The sequence below is a fragment of the Orcinus orca genome, chromosome 2 (genome assembly GCF_937001465.1).
Source record: "Orcinus orca chromosome 2, mOrcOrc1.1, whole genome shotgun sequence".
In the NCBI taxonomy this organism is placed as follows: Eukaryota; Metazoa; Chordata; class Mammalia; order Artiodactyla; family Delphinidae; genus Orcinus; species Orcinus orca.
Window position 1 is genome coordinate 40,100,478 of NC_064560.1, and position 17,122 is coordinate 40,117,599.

The window sequence follows — 17,122 nt, forward strand, 5'->3', positions numbered from 1 at the left end:
AGCTCACAAGAAAGTGAGTTGAAGAAAGGAGCTCAGGGGCACTGTAATTCACAAACCTGCAGAGTTATAAATGACAGCTTTGGTCCAAAAATATATTGAAGTAAGGCTGCCAAGAGGACTTGAAAGCAGGGCAGAATTGCAGGAAACCGATTTCAGAAGGTACACGGGAGTTGCTCTTAAAGCATAGGAAAAGAGACAGAACTTGGAAAATAATGCACTTGGCAAAAAAGTGCATATCTGTTTTATCCAGAGCTCTCATAACTGAGGGGAGGAGATTCCCAGCAGGCTCCAACTGCCACCTGAGGGCTCACGTTGCCAAGGCAATGTGAGCAAGCCAGGCAGGAGTTACCTCACAGCAGAGGTCCCACCTCTCAGAAGGGTGAGAAACCCAGCCAACATCAGACTCTCACCAGAGGGCCCACATCACCAATGGGATGGGAACCAGGCAGGCGTGTCTTCACACCAGTGGGGCCACATCATCGAAAGGTGAGGTACTCAGCACATGTGCCCTCAAACCAGAGGACCCACATCACCAAGGGCCTCGGAGTGAGGCAGGCAGGAGTAGCCTCACAACACAGGGCCCATAGAATAAAAAAGTGAGGAATCCATCTGTTGGAACCTCCCAGCAGGTGGCGCAGAGCACCGAGGTTATGGGATCCAGGCTACAGTGAACTCACAGAAGAGGGCCCATGTCATGAAACTGAGCAACCCAGCCATTGGGACCTCAGAGCAGGAGGCCCACATCCCCATGGGGATGGAAATCTGGTAGGAGTGTCCTCGCACCACTGAGAACGTATCAGAAAATTTTGGGCGACCAGCAGTTAGGGCCTGACGCCAGAGGACCCTCATCACCAAGGGAAGGAGGCTCCCAGCAGGCTCCAACTGCCACCAGAGGGCTGACGTCACCAAGGCGATGTGTGCCAACCAGGCACGAATGACCTCACAGCAGAGGGCCCACCTCAGAGAAGTGTGACGAACCCAGTCAGGATCAGACTCGCACCAGAGGGCCCACATCACCAAGGGGATGGGAACCAGGCAGGAGTGTCCCCACACCAGTGGGACAACATCATCGAAAGGTGAGGATCCCAGCACATGTAGCCTCAAACCAGAGGAACCACATCACCAAGGGGTTCAGAATTAGGCTGGCAGGACCGGCCTCACAACACACGGTCCATAGAATATAAAAGTTGAGGAATCCAGCAGTTGAAACCTCCCAGCAAGTGGCCCAGAGCACCGAGGCTATGGGTTCCAGGCCGCAGTGAACTCACAGCAGAGGGCCCACATCATGAACCTGTGAGCAGCCCAGCCGTTGGGACCTCAGAACAGAAGGCCCACATCCCCATTGGGATGGGAACCTGGCAGGAGTGGCCTCGCACCACTTAGCACATATCAGGAAATGTTAGGAGCCCAGCAGTTAGGGCCTGACGCCAGGGGGCCCTCATAACTGAGGGGAGGAGACTCCCAGCAGGTTCCAACTGCCAACAGAAGGCCTACGTCTACAAGGTGACATGCGCCAGCCAGGCAGTAGTGACCTCAGAGCAGAGGGCCTATCTCACAGAAGGGTGACGAACCGAGGCAGGATGAGACTCTCGCCAGAGGGCTCACAACACCAAGGGGATGGGAAGCAGTCAGGACTGTCCTCCCACCAGTGGGGCCACATCATTGAAAGGTGAGGAACCCAGCACATGCGGCCTCATATCAGAGGACATACATCACGAAGGGGATGGGAGTGAGGCAGGTAGGAGTAGCCTAAAAACAGAGGGCCCAAAGAATAAAAAAGGTTAGGAATTCAGCATTTGGAACTTCCCAGCAGGCGGCCGAGAGCACAGAAGCTATGGGATGCAGGCAGGAGTGAACTAACACCAGAGAGCCCACATCATGAAACTGTGAGCAACCCAGGCATTGGGACTTCAGAGCAGAAAGCCCACATCCCCATGGGGATGGGAACCTGACAGGAGTGTCCTGGCATCACTGGGCTCACATCAGAAAACGTGGGGAGCCCAGCAGTTCGGGCCTGATGCTAGAGGGCCGTCATCACCGAGGGCAGGAGGCTCCCAGCAGGTTCCATGTGCCAACAGAGGGCCCACGTCGCCAAGGTGATGTGTGCAAGTCAGGCAGGATTGACCTCACAGCAGAGGGCCTACCTCACAGAAGAGTGAGGAACCCAGCCAGGATAAGACTGTCACCAGAAGGCCCACATCACCAAGGGGATGGGAACCAGGCAGGAGTGTCCTCACACCAGTGGGGCCACATCATTGAAAGTTGCGGAACCCAGCACATGTGGCCTCAAACGAGAGGACACACATCACGAAGGGGCTGGGAGTGAGGCAGGCAGGAGGATCCTCGCAACAGAGGGCCTAAAAAATTAAAAAAGAGAGGAATCGAGCAGTTGGAACCTCCCAGCAGGCGGCCAACAGCACAGAGGCTATGGGATCCAGGCCACAGTGAACTAACACCAGAGAGCCCACATCATGAAATTGTGATCAACCCAGCCGTTGGAACCTCAGAGCAGAAGGCCCACATCCCCATGGAGATGGGAACCTAAGAGGAGTGCCCGAGCATCATTGGGCTCACTAAGAAAAGTTGGGGAGCCCAGCAGTTAGGACCTGACGTCAGAGGGCCCTCATCACAGATGTGAGGAGGCTCCCAGCAGGGTCCAAGTGCCACCAGAGGGCTCATGTCAACAAGGCGAGGTGAGCAAGCCAGGCAAGAGTTACCTGATAGTAGAGGGCCCACCTCACAGATGGGTGAGGAACCCAGCCAGGATCAGACTCTCACCAGAGGACCCACATCACAAAGGGGATGGGAACCAGTCAGGATTATCCTCACACCAGTGGGGCCTCATCATCTTAAGGTGAGGAACCCAGCACATGTGTCCTCAAACCAGAGGACCCACATCACCAAGGGCCTTGGAGTGAGGCAGGCAGGAGTAGCCTCACAACACAGGGCACATAATATAAAAAACGTGAGGATTCCAGCATTTAGACCTCCAGCAGGCGGTTCAGAGCACCGAGGCTATGGGATCCAGGCCACAGTGAACTCACAGCAGAGGGCCCACATCATAAAACTGTGAGCAACCCGGGCGTTGGGACCTCAGCGCAGAAGGCCCACATCCCCATGGGAATGGGAACCTGGCTGGAGTGTCCTCGCACCACTGGGCGCACATCAGAAAATGTGGGGAGCCCACCATTTAGGGCCTGACGCCAGAGGGCCCTCATCACCGAAGGGAGGAGGCTCCCAGCAGGCTCCAAGTGCCACCAGAGGGCTCATGTCCACAAGGCGAGGTGAGCAAGCCAGGCAGGAGTGACCTCACAGCAGACGGCCCACCTCACAGATGGGTGAGGAACCCAGCCAGGATCAGACTCTCAACAGAGGGCCCACATCACCAAGGGGATGTGAACCAGGCAGGAGTCTCCTAAGACCATTGGTCCCACATCATCGAAAGGTGACGAACCCAGCACATGTGGCCTCAAACCAGACGACACACATCACGAAGGGGCTGGGAGTGAGGCAGGCAGGAGGATCCTCACAACAGAGGGCCCAAAAAATTAAAAAAGTGAGGAATCCAGCAGTTGGAACCTCCCAGCAGGCGGCCAAGAGCACAGACGCTATGGGATCCAGGCCACAGTGAACTAAAACCAGAGAGCCCACATCATGAAAATGTGAACAACCCAGCCGTTGGAACCTCAGAGCAGAAGGCCCACATCCCCAGGGAGATGGGATCCTAAGAGGATTACCCAAGCATCATTGGGCTCACTAAGAAAAGTTGGTGAGCCCAGCAGTTAGGGCCTGACCCAAGAGGGCCCTCATCACCAGTGGGAGGAGATTCCTAGCATGCTCCAACTGCCACCACATGGCTGACTTCACCAAGGCAATGTGTGCCAGCCATGCAAGAGTGACCTATCAGCAGAGGGTCTCCCTCACAGGTGGGTGAGGAACACAGCCAGGAACAGACTCTCACCAGGGGGTCCACATAACCACGTGGATGAGAACCAGGCAGGAGTGTCCTCACACTAGTGGGGCCACATCATCGAAAGGTGAGGAACCCAGCAAAGGTGGCCACAAACCAGAGGAACCACATCACCAAGGGGTTGAGAGTGAGGTAGGTGTCTGGACGGGCATATTTAACACTCATTTCCCACCAGGAAGAGGAATTAACCAAAGGCTCAGCGTGCCATGCCAGAACCACACTAGGGCCTGAAGCAATCCTGTGGTGTTGCGGCCAGCTCACAAGAAAGCGAGTTGAAGGAAGGAGCTCATGGGCACTGTAATTCACAAACCTGCAGAGTTATAAATGACAGCTATCGTCCAAAAATATATGGAAGTAAGGCTGCCAAGAGGACTTGAAAGTGGGGCATAATTGCAGGAAACCGATTTCAGGAGGTAGACTGGAATTGCATGTAAAGCATAGGAAAAGAGGCAGAACGTCCACAATGATGAACTTGGCCAAAAAGGGCGTATGCGTTTTTTCCCGAATATATTCAGGAAAAAATGCATACGCACTTTTTGGCCAACCAAGCAAGCCTGCAAAGGAAATCCGCACTACAATGAAGTCTCACTGCGCCCCGGTCAAAAGGGCCATCTGAAAAAAGTGTAAAATCAAGAAAGGCAGGACAGGTCATGGAGAACTGGGAGCCTTGTCATGCTGATGGGTGGGATGTAAATTGCCAACAGCCACTCTGGAGAAGTGTATGGTGTTTCCTGAAACATCTACAAAACAAAGCAACAGAGCCTAGGGCACTTCCACTTATGGTCCCATAGCTTAGGGAAATTAAAATCAAAAAGACACAGCCACCCCAAAGTTTGGGACGGCTCTGTTTACAAGAACCTCGTTTACGGTACAAGTTCAATATCACAGAAAGCGAAAAATGGATAAAGAAGTTGTGGTACTTACGTACAATGCAATATCACTCAGCAATGAAATCTATGTCATCAGGCCCATAGTAGCATAATGAGTGGATTCAGGTACGATGATTCTAAGTGAAATATGTCACACAGAAAAAGAAACATCATAATATATGTCTAATACACGGAATGTAAACTTGGCTACACAGGAACTGAATTACAAACAGAACAGGGTCTCAAATGTAGTATACCAACTTATGCTTGCTTAACGGGAAAGGTGAGTTGGGGTGCTGCATAAAACCAGAGATTGACATTAGCACAGATACCGTTCCATAAGCCAAATATGTAATAGACAAGAGCTACTCCTTGCTCAACGAAGTGGACTCAACACCCCATATTAAACGCGTAACAATATACCTGACTAGTAAGAATCTTAAAACCTATGGATTTATATGTCTCCGAAAGAGAATCAAGCGTGTGTACAGCGGCATAAACGCAGCAGTGATAGGATTGGTGAGGTTCGGTGAGCAAATGCAGACCCTTTGAAGTCATATTGCCTGGTACCCATTCCATGGGTCTCAACTCTCCAGGTTTAAGGGATTCTTCCTTCAGCTAAAACATGCATGTGGAACCCAGAGTATGATCCACCGTGTGATCGGGAAACGTGTTCAAATGTGTCTCAGTTTTCGTCCCCTGGTACTCGGGTGCAACATTCCAGACGCTTTACTAACACTCTCCCCACATGGACAGTCAGTGCCTTTAACCTCCTGTTTGGCCCAGTTTGCAATTTCTGTGGAAAATGAACAGGAATAGGGAGAACCAATGAGAGACTAGCTGGAGGTGTCTGGACGGGCAAATTTAACTCTCATTTCCCACCAGGAAGAGGAATTAACCAAAGGCTCAGCGTGCCATGCCAGAACCACACTAGGGCCTGAAGCAATCCTGTGGTGTTGCGGCCAGCTCACAAGAAAGCGAGTTGAAGGAAGGAGCTCAGGGGCACTGTAATTCACAAACCTGCAGAGTTATAAATGACAGCTATCGTCCAAAAATATATGGAAGTAAGGCTGCCAAGAGGACTTGAAAGTGGGGCATAATTGCAGGAAACCGATTTCAGGAGGTAGACTGGAATTGCATGTAAAGCATAGGAAAAGAGGCAGAACGTCCACAATGATGCACTTGGCCAAAAAGGGCGTATGCGTGTTTTCCTGAATATATTCAGGAAAAAACGCATACGCCCTTTTTGGCCAACCAAGCAAGCTTGCAAAGGAAATCTGCACTACAATGAAGTCTCACTGCCCCCCAGTCAAAAGGGCCATCTGAAAAAAGTGTAAAATCCAGAAAGGCAGGACAGGCCATGGAGAACTGGGAGCCTTGTCATGCTGATGGGCGGGATGTAAATTGCCAACAGCCACTCTGGAGAAGTGTATGGTGTTTCCTGAAACATCTACAAAACAAAGAAACAGAGCCTAGGGCACTTCCACTTATGGTCCTATAGCTTAGGGAAATTAAAATCAAAAAGACACAGCCACCCCAAAGTTTGGGACGGCTCTGTTTACAAGAACCTCGTTTACGGTACAAGTTCAATATCAGAGAAAGCGAAAAATGGATGAAGAAGTTGTGGTACTTACGTACGATGCAATATCACTCAGCAATGAAATCTATGTCATCAGGCCCGTAGCAGCATAATGAGTGGATTCAGGTACGATGATTCTAAGTGAAATAAGTCACACAGAAAAAGAAACATCATAAGATATCACTACTACACGGAATGTAAACTTGGCTACACAGGAACTGAATTACAAAACAGAACAGGGTCTCAAATGTAAAAAACCAACTTATGCTTGCTTAAGGAGAAAGGTGAGTTGGGGTGCTGCATAAAACGAGAGATTGATATTAGCACAGATACTGTTCCATAAGCCAAATATGTAACAGACAAGAGCTACTGCTTGCTCAACGAAGTGGACTCGACACCCCATATTAAACGCCTAACAATATACCTGGCTAGTAAGTATCTTAAAACCTATGGATTTCTATGTCTCCGAAAGAGAATGAAGCGTGTGTACAGTGGCATAAACACAGCAGTGATAGGATTGGTGAGGTTCGGTGAGCAAATGCAGAACCTTTGAAGTCATATTGCATGGTACCCATTCCATGGGTCTCAACTCTCCAGGTTTAAGGGATTCTTCCTTCAGCTAAAACATGCATGTGGAACCCAGAGTATGATCCACTGTGTGATCGGGAAACGTGTTCAAATGTGTCTCAGTTTTCATCCCCTGGTACTTGGGTGCAACATTCCAGACGCTTTACTAACACTCTCCCCACTTGGAGAGTCAGTGCCTTTAACCTCCTGTTTGGCCCAGTTTGCAATTTCTGCATAAGATGTACAGGCATAGGGAGAACCAATGAGAGACTAGCTGGAGGTGTCTGGACGGGCAAATTTAACTCTCATTTCCCACCAGGAAGAGGAATTAACCAAAGGCTCAGCGTCCCGTGCCGGAACCACACTAGGGCCTGAAGCAATCCTGCGGTGTTCGGAGAGCTCACAAGAAAGTGAGTTGAAGAAAGGAGCTCAGGGGCACTGTAATTCACAAACCTGCAGAGTTATAAATGACAGCTTTGGTCCAAAAATATATTGAAGTAAGGCTGCCAAGAGGACTTGAAAGCAGGGCAGAATTGCAGGAAACCGATTTCAGAAGGTACACGGGAGTTGCTCTTAAAGCATAGGAAAAGAGACAGAACTTGGAAAATAATGCACTTGGCAAAAAAGTGCATATCTGTTTTATCCAGAGCTCTCATAACTGAGGGGAGGAGATTCCCAGCAGGCTCCAACTGCCACCTGAGGGCTCACGTTGCCAAGGCAATGTGAGCAAGCCAGGCAGGAGTTACCTCACAGCAGAGGTCCCACCTCTCAGAAGGGTGAGAAACCCAGCCAACATCAGACTCTCACCAGAGGGCCCACATCACCAATGGGATGGGAACCAGGCAGGCGTGTCTTCACACCAGTGGGGCCACATCATCGAAAGGTGAGGTACTCAGCACATGTGCCCTCAAACCAGAGGACCCACATCACCAAGGGCCTCGGAGTGAGGCAGGCAGGAGTAGCCTCACAACACAGGGCCCATAGAATAAAAAAGTGAGGAATCCATCTGTTGGAACCTCCCAGCAGGTGGCGCAGAGCACCGAGGTTATGGGATCCAGGCTACAGTGAACTCACAGAAGAGGGCCCATGTCATGAAACTGAGCAACCCAGCCATTGGGACCTCAGAGCAGGAGGCCCACATCCCCATGGGGATGGAAATCTGGTAGGAGTGTCCTCGCACCACTGAGAACGTATCAGAAAATTTTGGGCGACCAGCAGTTAGGGCCTGACGCCAGAGGACCCTCATCACCAAGGGAAGGAGGCTCCCAGCAGGCTCCAACTGCCACCAGAGGGCTGACGTCACCAAGGCGATGTGTGCCAACCAGGCACGAATGACCTCACAGCAGAGGGCCCACCTCAGAGAAGTGTGACGAACCCAGTCAGGATCAGACTCGCACCAGAGGGCCCACATCACCAAGGGGATGGGAACCAGGCAGGAGTGTCCCCACACCAGTGGGACAACATCATCGAAAGGTGAGGATCCCAGCACATGTAGCCTCAAACCAGAGGAACCACATCACCAAGGGGTTCAGAATTAGGCTGGCAGGACCGGCCTCACAACACACGGTCCATAGAATATAAAAGTTGAGGAATCCAGCAGTTGAAACCTCCCAGCAAGTGGCCCAGAGCACCGAGGCTATGGGTTCCAGGCCGCAGTGAACTCACAGCAGAGGGCCCACATCATGAACCTGTGAGCAGCCCAGCCGTTGGGACCTCAGAACAGAAGGCCCACATCCCCATTGGGATGGGAACCTGGCAGGAGTGGCCTCGCACCACTTAGCACATATCAGGAAATGTTAGGAGCCCAGCAGTTAGGGCCTGACGCCAGGAGGCCCTCATAACTGAGGGGAGGAGACTCCCAGCAGGTTCCAACTGCCAACAGAAGGCCTACGTCTACAAGGTGACATGCGCCAGCCAGGCAGTAGTGACCTCAGAGCAGAGGGCCTATCTCACAGAAGGGTGACGAACCGAGGCAGGATGAGACTCTCGCCAGAGGGCTCACAACACCAAGGGGATGGGAAGCAGTCAGGACTGTCCTCCCACCAGTGGGGCCACATCATTGAAAGGTGAGGAACCCAGCACATGCGGCCTCATATCAGAGGACATACATCACGAAGGGGATGGGAGTGAGGCAGGTAGGAGTAGCCTAAAAACAGAGGGCCCAAAGAATAAAAAAGGTTAGGAATTCAGCATTTGGAACTTCCCAGCAGGCGGCCGAGAGCACAGAAGCTATGGGATGCAGGCAGGAGTGAACTAACACCAGAGAGCCCACATCATGAAACTGTGAGCAACCCAGGCATTGGGACTTCAGAGCAGAAAGCCCACATCCCCATGGGGATGGGAACCTGACAGGAGTGTCCTGGCATCACTGGGCTCACATCAGAAAACGTGGGGAGCCCAGCAGTTCGGGCCTGATGCTAGAGGGCCGTCATCACCGAGGGCAGGAGGCTCCCAGCAGGTTCCATGTGCCAACAGAGGGCCCACGTCGCCAAGGTGATGTGTGCAAGTCAGGCAGGATTGACCTCACAGCAGAGGGCCTACCTCACAGAAGAGTGAGGAACCCAGCCAGGATAAGACTGTCACCAGAAGGCCCACATCACCAAGGGGATGGGAACCAGGCAGGAGTGTCCTCACACCAGTGGGGCCACATCATTGAAAGTTGCGGAACCCAGCACATGTGGCCTCAAACGAGAGGACACACATCACGAAGGGGCTGGGAGTGAGGCAGGCAGGAGGATCCTCGCAACAGAGGGCCTAAAAAATTAAAAAAGAGAGGAATCGAGCAGTTGGAACCTCCCAGCAGGCGGCCAACAGCACAGAGGCTATGGGATCCAGGCCACAGTGAACTAACACCAGAGAGCCCACATCATGAAATTGTGATCAACCCAGCCGTTGGAACCTCAGAGCAGAAGGCCCACATCCCCATGGAGATGGGAACCTAAGAGGAGTGCCCGAGCATCATTTGGCTCACTAAGAAAATTTGGGGAGCCCAGCAGTTAGGACCTGACGTCAGAGGGCCCTCATCACAGATGTGAGGAGGCTCCCAGCAGGGTCCAAGTGCCACCAGAGGGCTCATGTCAACAAGGCGAGGTGAGCAAGCCAGGCAAGAGTTACCTGATAGTAGAGGGCCCACCTCACAGATGGGTGAGGAACCCAGCCAGGATCAGACTCTCACCAGAGGACCCACATCACAAAGGGGATGGGAACCAGTCAGGATTATCCTCACACCAGTGGGGCCTCATCATCTTAAGGTGAGGAACCCAGCACATGTGTCCTCAAACCAGAGGACCCACATCACCAAGGGCCTTGGAGTGAGGCAGGCAGGAGTAGCCTCACAACACAGGGCACATAATATAAAAAACGTGAGGATTCCAGCATTTAGACCTCCAGCAGGCGGTTCAGAGCACCGAGGCTATGGGATCCAGGCCACAGTGAACTCACAGCAGAGGGCCCACATCATAAAACTGTGAGCAACCCGGGCGTTGGGACCTCAGCGCAGAAGGCCCACATCCCCATGGGAATGGGAACCTGGCTGGAGTGTCCTCGCACCACTGGGCGCACATCAGAAAATGTGGGGAGCCCACCATTTAGGGCCTGACGCCAGAGGGCCCTCATCACCGAAGGGAGGAGGCTCCCAGCAGGCTCCAAGTGCCACCAGAGGGCTCATGTCCACAAGGCGAGGTGAGCAAGCCAGGCAGGAGTGACCTCACAGCAGACGGCCCACCTCACAGATGGGTGAGGAACCCAGCCAGGATCAGACTCTCAACAGAGGGCCCACATCACCAAGGGGATGTGAACCAGGCAGGAGTCTCCTAAGACCATTGGTCCCACATCATCGAAAGGTGACGAACCCAGCACATGTGGCCTCAAACCAGACGACACACATCACGAAGGGGCTGGGAGTGAGGCAGGCAGGAGGATCCTCACAACAGAGGGCCCAAAAAATTAAAAAAGTGAGGAATCCAGCAGTTGGAACCTCCCAGCAGGCGGCCAAGAGCACAGACGCTATGGGATCCAGGCCACAGTGAACTAAAACCAGAGAGCCCACATCATGAAAATGTGAACAACCCAGCCGTTGGAACCTCAGAGCAGAAGGCCCACATCCCCAGGGAGATGGGATCCTAAGAGGATTACCCAAGCATCATTGGGCTCACTAAGAAAAGTTGGTGAGCCCAGCAGTTAGGGCCTGACCCAAGAGGGCCCTCATCACCAGTGGGAGGAGATTCCTAGCATGCTCCAACTGCCACCACATGGCTGACTTCACCAAGGCAATGTGTGCCAGCCATGCAAGAGTGACCTATCAGCAGAGGGTCTCCCTCACAGGTGGGTGAGGAACACAGCCAGGAACAGACTCTCACCAGGGGGTCCACATAACCACGTGGATGAGAACCAGGCAGGAGTGTCCTCACACTAGTGGGGCCACATCATCGAAAGGTGAGGAACCCAGCAAAGGTGGCCACAAACCAGAGGAACCACATCACCAAGGGGTTGAGAGTGAGGTAGGTGTCTGGACGGGCATATTTAACACTCATTTCCCACCAGGAAGAGGAATTAACCAAAGGCTCAGCGTGCCATGCCAGAACCACACTAGGGCCTGAAGCAATCCTGTGGTGTTGCGGCCAGCTCACAAGAAAGCGAGTTGAAGGAAGGAGCTCAGGGGCACTGTAATTCACAAACCTGCAGAGTTATAAATGACAGCTATCGTCCAAAAATATATGGAAGTAAGGCTGCCAAGAGGACTTGAAAGTGGGGCATAATTGCAGGAAACCGATTTCAGGAGGTAGACTGGAATTGCATGTAAAGCATAGGAAAAGAGGCAGAACGTCCACAATGATGCACTTGGCCAAAAAGGGCGTATGCGTGTTTTCCTGAATATATTCAGGAAAAAACGCATACGCCCTTTTTGGCCAACCAAGCAAGCTTGCAAAGGAAATCTGCACTACAATGAAGTCTCACTGCCCCCCAGTCAAAAGGGCCATCTGAAAAAAGTGTAAAATCCAGAAAGGCAGGACAGGCCATGGAGAACTGGGAGCCTTGTCATGCTGATGGGCGGGATGTAAATTGCCAACAGCCACTCTGGAGAAGTGTATGGTGTTTCCTGAAACATCTACAAAACAAAGAAACAGAGCCTAGGGCACTTCCACTTATGGTCCTATAGCTTAGGGAAATTAAAATCAAAAAGACACAGCCACCCCAAAGTTTGGGACGGCTCTGTTTACAAGAACCTCGTTTACGGTACAAGTTCAATATCAGAGAAAGCGAAAAATGGATGAAGAAGTTGTGGTACTTACGTACGATGCAATATCACTCAGCAATGAAATCTATGTCATCAGGCCCGTAGCAGCATAATGAGTGGATTCAGGTACGATGATTCTAAGTGAAATAAGTCACACAGAAAAAGAAACATCATAAGATATCACTACTACACGGAATGTAAACTTGGCTACACAGGAACTGAATTACAAAACAGAACAGGGTCTCAAATGTAAAAAACCAACTTATGCTTGCTTAAGGAGAAAGGTGAGTTGGGGTGCTGCATAAAACGAGAGATTGATATTAGCACAGATACTGTTCCATAAGCCAAATATGTAACAGACAAGAGCTACTGCTTGCTCAACGAAGTGGACTCGACACCCCATATTAAACGCCTAACAATATACCTGGCTAGTAAGTATCTTAAAACCTATGGATTTCTATGTCTCCGAAAGAGAATGAAGCGTGTGTACAGTGGCATAAACACAGCAGTGATAGGATTGGTGAGGTTCGGTGAGCAAATGCAGAACCTTTGAAGTCATATTGCATGGTACCCATTCCATGGGTCTCAACTCTCCAGGTTTAAGGGATTCTTCCTTCAGCTAAAACATGCATGTGGAACCCAGAGTATGATCCACTGTGTGATCGGGAAACGTGTTCAAATGTGTCTCAGTTTTCATCCCCTGGTACTTGGGTGCAACATTCCAGACGCTTTACTAACACTCTCCCCACTTGGAGAGTCAGTGCCTTTAACCTCCTGTTTGGCCCAGTTTGCAATTTCTGCATAAGATGTACAGGAATAGGGAGAACCAATGAGAGACTAGCTGGAGGTGTCTGGACGGGCAAATTTAACTCTCATTTCCCACCAGGAAGAGGAATTAACCAAAGGCTCAGCGTCCCGTGCCGGAACCACACTAGGGCCTGAAGCAATCCTGCGGTGTTCGGAGAGCTCACAAGAAAGTGAGTTGAAGAAAGGAGCTCAGGGGCACTGTAATTCACAAACCTGCAGAGTTATAAATGACAGCTTTGGTCCAAAAATATATTGAAGTAAGGCTGCCAAGAGGACTTGAAAGCAGGGCAGAATTGCAGGAAACCGATTTCAGAAGGTACACGGGAGTTGCTCTTAAAGCATAGGAAAAGAGACAGAACTTGGAAAATAATGCACTTGGCAAAAAAGTGCATATCTGTTTTATCCAGAGCTCTCATAACTGAGGGGAGGAGATTCCCAGCAGGCTCCAACTGCCACCTGAGGGCTCACGTTGCCAAGGCAATGTGAGCAAGCCAGGCAGGAGTTACCTCACAGCAGAGGTCCCACCTCTCAGAAGGGTGAGAAACCCAGCCAACATCAGACTCTCACCAGAGGGCCCACATCACCAATGGGATGGGAACCAGGCAGGCGTGTCTTCACACCAGTGGGGCCACATCATCGAAAGGTGAGGTACTCAGCACATGTGCCCTCAAACCAGAGGACCCACATCACCAAGGGCCTCGGAGTGAGGCAGGCAGGAGTAGCCTCACAACACAGGGCCCATAGAATAAAAAAGTGAGGAATCCATCTGTTGGAACCTCCCAGCAGGTGGCGCAGAGCACCGAGGTTATGGGATCCAGGCTACAGTGAACTCACAGAAGAGGGCCCATGTCATGAAACTGAGCAACCCAGCCATTGGGACCTCAGAGCAGGAGGCCCACATCCCCATGGGGATGGAAATCTGGTAGGAGTGTCCTCGCACCACTGAGAACGTATCAGAAAATTTTGGGCGACCAGCAGTTAGGGCCTGACGCCAGAGGACCCTCATCACCAAGGGAAGGAGGCTCCCAGCAGGCTCCAACTGCCACCAGAGGGCTGACGTCACCAAGGCGATGTGTGCCAACCAGGCACGAATGACCTCACAGCAGAGGGCCCACCTCAGAGAAGTGTGACGAACCCAGTCAGGATCAGACTCGCACCAGAGGGCCCACATCACCAAGGGGATGGGAACCAGGCAGGAGTGTCCCCACACCAGTGGGACAACATCATCGAAAGGTGAGGATCCCAGCACATGTAGCCTCAAACCAGAGGAACCACATCACCAAGGGGTTCAGAATTAGGCTGGCAGGACCGGCCTCACAACACACGGTCCATAGAATATAAAAGTTGAGGAATCCAGCAGTTGAAACCTCCCAGCAAGTGGCCCAGAGCACCGAGGCTATGGGTTCCAGGCCGCAGTGAACTCACAGCAGAGGGCCCACATCATGAACCTGTGAGCAGCCCAGCCGTTGGGACCTCAGAACAGAAGGCCCACATCCCCATTGGGATGGGAACCTGGCAGGAGTGGCCTCGCACCACTTAGCACATATCAGGAAATGTTAGGAGCCCAGCAGTTAGGGCCTGACGCCAGGAGGCCCTCATAACTGAGGGGAGGAGACTCCCAGCAGGTTCCAACTGCCAACAGAAGGCCTACGTCTACAAGGTGACATGCGCCAGCCAGGCAGTAGTGACCTCAGAGCAGAGGGCCTATCTCACAGAAGGGTGACGAACCGAGGCAGGATGAGACTCTCGCCAGAGGGCTCACAACACCAAGGGGATGGGAAGCAGTCAGGACTGTCCTCCCACCAGTGGGGCCACATCATTGAAAGGTGAGGAACCCAGCACATGCGGCCTCATATCAGAGGACATACATCACGAAGGGGATGGGAGTGAGGCAGGTAGGAGTAGCCTAAAAACAGAGGGCCCAAAGAATAAAAAAGGTTAGGAATTCAGCATTTGGAACTTCCCAGCAGGCGGCCGAGAGCACAGAAGCTATGGGATGCAGGCAGGAGTGAACTAACACCAGAGAGCCCACATCATGAAACTGTGAGCAACCCAGGCATTGGGACTTCAGAGCAGAAAGCCCACATCCCCATGGGGATGGGAACCTGACAGGAGTGTCCTGGCATCACTGGGCTCACATCAGAAAACGTGGGGAGCCCAGCAGTTCGGGCCTGATGCTAGAGGGCCGTCATCACCGAGGGCAGGAGGCTCCCAGCAGGTTCCATGTGCCAACAGAGGGCCCACGTCGCCAAGGTGATGTGTGCAAGTCAGGCAGGATTGACCTCACAGCAGAGGGCCTACCTCACAGAAGAGTGAGGAACCCAGCCAGGATAAGACTGTCACCAGAAGGCCCACATCACCAAGGGGATGGGAACCAGGCAGGAGTGTCCTCACACCAGTGGGGCCACATCATTGAAAGTTGCGGAACCCAGCACATGTGGCCTCAAACGAGAGGACACACATCACGAAGGGGCTGGGAGTGAGGCAGGCAGGAGGATCCTCGCAACAGAGGGCCTAAAAAATTAAAAAAGAGAGGAATCGAGCAGTTGGAACCTCCCAGCAGGCGGCCAACAGCACAGAGGCTATGGGATCCAGGCCACAGTGAACTAACACCAGAGAGCCCACATCATGAAATTGTGATCAACCCAGCCGTTGGAACCTCAGAGCAGAAGGCCCACATCCCCATGGAGATGGGAACCTAAGAGGAGTGCCCGAGCATCATTGGGCTCACTAAGAAAATTTGGGGAGCCCAGCAGTTAGGACCTGACGTCAGAGGGCCCTCATCACAGATGTGAGGAGGCTCCCAGCAGGGTCCAAGTGCCACCAGAGGGCTCATGTCAACAAGGCGAGGTGAGCAAGCCAGGCAAGAGTTACCTGATAGTAGAGGGCCCACCTCACAGATGGGTGAGGAACCCAGCCAGGATCAGACTCTCACCAGAGGACCCACATCACAAAGGGGATGGGAACCAGTCAGGATTATCCTCACACCAGTGGGGCCTCATCATCTTAAGGTGAGGAACCCAGCACATGTGTCCTCAAACCAGAGGACCCACATCACCAAGGGCCTTGGAGTGAGGCAGGCAGGAGTAGCCTCACAACACAGGGCACATAATATAAAAAACGTGAGGATTCCAGCATTTAGACCTCCAGCAGGCGGTTCAGAGCACCGAGGCTATGGGATCCAGGCCACAGTGAACTCACAGCAGAGGGCCCACATCATAAAACTGTGAGCAACCCGGGCGTTGGGACCTCAGCGCAGAAGGCCCACATCCCCATGGGAATGGGAACCTGGCTGGAGTGTCCTCGCACCACTGGGCGCACATCAGAAAATGTGGGGAGCCCACCATTTAGGGCCTGACGCCAGAGGGCCCTCATCACCGAAGGGAGGAGGCTCCCAGCAGGCTCCAAGTGCCACCAGAGGGCTCATGTCCACAAGGCGAGGTGAGCAAGCCAGGCAGGAGTGACCTCACAGCAGACGGCCCACCTCACAGATGGGTGAGGAACCCAGCCAGGATCAGACTCTCAACAGAGGGCCCACATCACCAAGGGGATGTGAACCAGGCAGGAGTCTCCTAAGACCATTGGTCCCACATCATCGAAAGGTGACGAACCCAGCACATGTGGCCTCAAACCAGACGACACACATCACGAAGGGGCTGGGAGTGAGGCAGGCAGGAGGATCCTCACAACAGAGGGCCCAAAAAATTAAAAAAGTGAGGAATCCAGCAGTTGGAACCTCCCAGCAGGCGGCCAAGAGCACAGACGCTATGGGATCCAGGCCACAGTGAACTAAAACCAGAGAGCCCACATCATGAAAATGTGAACAACCCAGCCGTTGGAACCTCAGAGCAGAAGGCCCACATCCCCAGGGAGATGGGATCCTAAGAGGATTACCCAAGCATCATTGGGCTCACTAAGAAAAGTTGGTGAGCCCAGCAGTTAGGGCCTGACCCAAGAGGGCCCTCATCACCAGTGGGAGGAGATTCCTAGCATGCTCCAACTGCCACCACATGGCTGACTTCACCAAGGCAATGTGTGCCAGCCATGCAAGAGTGACCTATCAGCAGAGGGTCTCCCTCACAGGTGGGTGAGGA